The following is a 5,382-nucleotide window of genomic DNA, read 5'->3' as shown; positions in this document are numbered from 1 at the left end:
CATCTCTCAAAACGCTGGTGGACCAAACCAAGGAAGCAAAGACCGTGTTGCCCTCAAGCTGCTACTAAATTACACAATCCTTCAAGTGACTCTCCCTGCTGCGTCTCATAGGGCCCTCATTTACTCAGTCTTTCTATCGATTTTCCTTGAGTTCATAGCCTGATAGGTCTCAGTCTTGGTCTATCTTCATCTCTCTCTAGACAGATAGGTAGGTTGGTATCTTCATCTCTCTCTAGACAGATAGGTAGGTTGTATGTACATATAGATAGATACCTCATTCTGTAAGAGATCATCCAGAGGATCTTCAGGGTATTCATCAATATTCATTTATTCATTCAACAAACATTTTAAAGCATTGACTATGTGCCAGACTCTGTATCAAGGACTATATGAGTACTCACTACTATATGCACTACCAATGTGCACAGTGAACAAATTCATACCCTCAGGAAGTTCACAGTCCTCTGATTAGCAGCCCTTGCCTAAATTTTCAACACCTGTATTGTTTTCTCAGTTTCCCTATGTGCCCTGGGAGCTTCAGAACAAAACCCCAAATAGCCAGTGTCTAGGGATCTCTAGGCCACCTTAGGGGAGCATGGGCTGGTCAAAGATAAGGGAGGCTCACTGGACTGTAAGCTCCAGCATGAACACAGAGCCACAGGGCAATTATAATCAATTCTAGAATAATATTGTCCAAATTTCTGCCACAAATGCTATCCTACCATTTATATCTCAAGAGAAATGCAGGAAGGACCATGCACTTGCTACTTGAAGTGGCTCCTCATTTCAGAGGTTGAGAAAATGAGAGCACATCATTGGAATTCATAAGGAGAAAAAACCATTGCCTTTCCCTATATGTGCTAGTCATCTCACTTATCCTATAAAAAAGTGCAACGGCCTATAATCTTAGATCCCCACCTAGCATTCTTCCTTCACCAAATATCTGCAAACCCTGCTAATAATCCTGCTTTCTAAAGGACTTTTGGATCATGCATTCTTCCTACACAGAAGCTCTCAAAGGCCATGCCACTGCCTTCATCCCAGATACCTCACTCCGGAATTCGAGGCCTCCATAACCTGGCCCCAAACTTATCTCCCCGGTACAAACCTCCTGTGCTTCTGAAACTGGTAGCCCCACCATTACCTAACAAGCCATGTCCATTCCTATCATGAGCCTTTTAAATCTCTCCTTTACTTGCCATTCATCAAAATTCCCTAAATCACTCAAAAGCTACCCATAGTACCATGGCTAAGGGGCCTTCCCTACACCCTACTACCAAAATAAAGTGATCTCTTTCTCTCAGGAGCATCAGCTTTGCCATTGGTGCCACTCATCACGGACTGCTATCTTGCTGGTCAGCTTCTCTTGTATCTGCCTTATCTTCTAATTAAATTACAAGCTCATTTCTGAATCATGTAGTAGTATCATTTGCATACTTAGCATCTTCAATGATGCCCTGTTGGGATCCTTAAGAAAAGAGGAAGACCTATACTTCTCATAAAAGAAAACTAAAAAATCCAGGCCATCCCTGTTAAGAAAAATAGAGATAGTGGAGTCAGAGTCCACATGGAGCTTCCTTGGGCGACCCTGCTGGACACTTTTCTAGGACTCCTGACTCAGCATAGCCAGAGGAAAAAATCCCAAGTGCCAAGTTCCTCCTAATGGTCCACATGGCAAAGAGCCCGGGCTTTGGGATGCACCACTTTATTCTAGACTCTTTCCATTAAATGAAGTCAGACCTCTTGTTCATGTTTATGTAAGAGAGGAGATGCAGGTTAAAATAAGCATACTGAATTAAGTATGTACATCAGTATGTTTCCCTCCACGTAAAGTAACATGGCTCCCACCCCACACCTACACTCCTTTACTGGAATCTCCACAGCACTTGAATCTTGGCATAGAAGGATAGCTCCACAGGATCTTCTCCTTTCATGAAAAATAATAATAATAACCTTTGCACATCAACTAAAAATTTCCCAAAGCCTAACACCTGATTATGCCTAAACTCCATGAATTATTCATGCTGCTTCAAGTGAGAGCCATCAGATTTAATTATGTTCTGAGGGGGCATCTTCCCTAAAATTAAATGGAAAGTACCCTCATTTGTCTGCTGAATTGTTTTAAGAACAGGTTATCATGGGCTTTCTACAGTATATGTTGTATATGCTGAGAAACAAAAGAGGGTTCACTGGATCGGCATAAGGGAAATAAATATGAAACCAGAGAGTATTTTCCATATCCACATGGAGCCTGTTTCTATTAAACCCAGGAGAGAATGACACCAATACCAACACATGCAAACCTTAATAAATTAGCTGCACCCAATTATTAAGAAGGCAGCCTTAGGTCATAAAAACGATTTTGTGAAATTGATCTTAAATGAAAAATGTGTAATTACACTTAAAGCAGTTACAGGCTGCTAGTCAATGAAAAATTTATATTTCCTGTGAAGCTGTACCACTTTCTGTGCATATAAAATTAGTTGGACTGGTAGAACTTATATTACAATCGGAAGTGGTTCAAGAGACAGAAACATTTTTCAATATACTTTTCTAAGTGATCCCACAATCTGGCCAGCTATGCACCCAATGTGCGCGTTTTAATTTTATTGCCTTTGGCCAAAAGCCACGTGTTCGGAATTCTAAGCAAGAACTTCACAATACTTTTTAAAGATACAAATGCATTTTTTCTATATGCCTTTTGTTATTCTTTCTTTAAGATCTGAAAGACAGTTTTTAGAAAAAGGTAAAATAACCTAGGGGGAAAAGATGCATACGGATGAAAAGGTCATGGGATTCATCCTTGATTCATTCCTTACCTCACTATTCACATCCCATCCATCATCAACTTCTGTATGTTTCGTCTCCAAATTTATCTCAAAACCAAACACTTCTTTTCCTGCCAACAGCCTGGCCCAAGCCACCATGGCACCAGCTTTCAACGGGCCTTTTTCCTTCCACTCTCAACTTCTCCAATTCATTTTTTCCCACAATAGGCTGAGAGATCCTTATGAAAATGTAATGAGATCATAGCACTGCTCTACTTCAGACCTTTCAAAGGCTTCCCATCACCCTTATAAACCCAAACTCCTATTGCGGCCCGATAGGCCTCGCTTGGTCTGGCCTCTGGCCCACGCTCAACTTCGCCTGTTTTTGTTCTTTCCCTTCCTCGCAGTGGACCACCACGCCGGCCTCCTTTCCATTCCTGAAGGTCTTCTAGCTCCAGCGCTTTGTGCTTACTATTTCTTTCCTCTGGAATGCTCTGTCTGACTTTTACTATCTCAGTCCCCTGCTTATGTTCTGTAGAATAATCATTTATTAATTTGTTTACTTGTTGTGGTCTGTTTTAGCCTTCAGTGAATACAAAAATGTTAAGTAAATGAAATAATATATTTAAGAAATTGTAAACTCACGAAACACTTGCATAAATAAGCAACTAGCTTAAGGGAAGTTCAGATTTAAGCTTACAATTGTCTGCCAAAATAGAACTAGTCCCTTTCAGGGCTATAATTTCTACTTTTTAATTAACACTAAAAATCACAATGTGTTAGCAAATTTTTTGTTTCTTGTCTGCTTAGAGACACTATTAAAGAAAAAATTCACAGGGTGGTACCATAGAGTAGTGGTTAGCCCATCTGCTTTACATGCAGAAGGTCCTGGGTTCGAGCCCCAGTGGAGCCATGGTCCATACCCCGGGGCGCGACAGGCCCCAGGTGCATGCCATGACCTCCTGGGGGGAGGAGACGCCCCACCTTCAGAGATGCAGTTCTTACGGGAAGACGGCAACATCAGTAACTGGTCAAGGGTGGAAGTGGTGGCAGCAGGGATTTAAATAAATAAGTAAATAAATAAGTAAAAGAAAAAATTCATGCTACTAATAAACACATGCAATTTTTCGGCCTCTTTTATATCGAGCATTTCAAAATACAAATTTACACATAAATCTCACCAGAGATAGCCATTTTAAAAGCTAATCTGTCTTACTTTTGGTCATCCTTTGGTAATCATATATGACTTACCTAAAGTAGTCTCATTATGTAAATTTTAAACATTATTTCCAATACTAAAGGAGGGAATCAAGTAATTTACCCACAATATCCACCAACAAACCATACACAGGTTTGCAATACTTAGAAATGGAAGAGATGCAAAGAAGTATAAAACAGTTTCACCCATTCTTGAAACAAAACAAAGATAGGGAGAAGATGTATGAAGGAAAGAATAGGGACTGAAAACAAGGAGACATTACCTTGGAAGGAATGAGGTCACGGCAGCCTTGAGTTGTGCTTTGCAGAATGAGAGGAGAGCAGGGAAACATTCTAAAGGGGGAGGTGGGGTGACCACAGGTGCCAAATACATGTGGAGAGCAGTGAGTAGTTTAGTCCGACTGGAGCAGAGTTAAAACTGGAGAGAAATAGAAAGTCAAGAGACACTCAAGAGTATTTTGGAGTGAAAAGTCTTATTTAGCTGGCAGCAGCTTACCTATCATGTTTTGATCTTGTAATATTAAAGAACTACAGAGGATTTTGGCATAAAAACACATTAATGGGAAGTAAATGCTCCTGTAGTGAGAAACTGGGCATGCGAGGACCTGTATTACATAGTGAAAGACTATCTCTTATTAAATCAGTACTCGGAAAAAAATACATTCCTTTTTAACCTTCAAATTAAATATAGTAAACTAATGCAACCTCTTTACAAAATCTTTAATGTGGGGAAACAGGAATTTTAAAAACCTGTCATGAAGCTTTGTTCAGAATGAAGGAATGAAGTAGCCCAGAGAAAACTGTAAAATCATGTATGAAATAATAACCAAATATGATTGAGTTCTAAAATAAACATGCATGCTTATATGTTTCATTATTTATCTAACACTTCATTTTTCAATGTGATTTATCATTATTAAGTCTTAAAAAAAAAAACCTTTCTCAAATAAGAATGAGGAATTAGGTGACATGTTCAAGGTTACAAAAACAATGTAAACGAATAGTGAGGAAAAGAACTTTCTGAATTCCTGAAACTTTCTTCTGTCTCTGGACCATTTTATAAAGAGTTGCTAAAATCAGTGGTAGTTGTTACATGTACAGGGTAGAAACAAGTTTCTGGTGGTGTAACCATTAGAAGAACTCTTAGATAAAGATAAAGGCCAGGAACATTCATAAAGATAGAAATCCTAAACCACCTGTCAGAAGTAGGTCCTGAGTAGATTTATACCTGATCCATATCTTATAACCATCTTATTTAGTATTTTGTAACCAAAAGAAATGTATCCTTGCTAAATTATTTGTAACATGTCCCTTTAAGATATCAAGAATTCAAAAATTTAATGTTATCTCCTGTGGACTATAACCATTAATCTCAAACGTACTAATTGGTTGTCAT

This window comes from Pteropus medius, unplaced genomic scaffold (assembly GCF_902729225.1).
Source record: "Pteropus medius unplaced genomic scaffold, Ma_sr-lr_union100, whole genome shotgun sequence".
Taxonomy (NCBI): Eukaryota; Metazoa; Chordata; class Mammalia; order Chiroptera; family Pteropodidae; genus Pteropus; species Pteropus medius.
The sequence above is the reverse complement of the archived record's forward strand: the minus strand, read 5'-3'. Positions refer to the sequence as shown.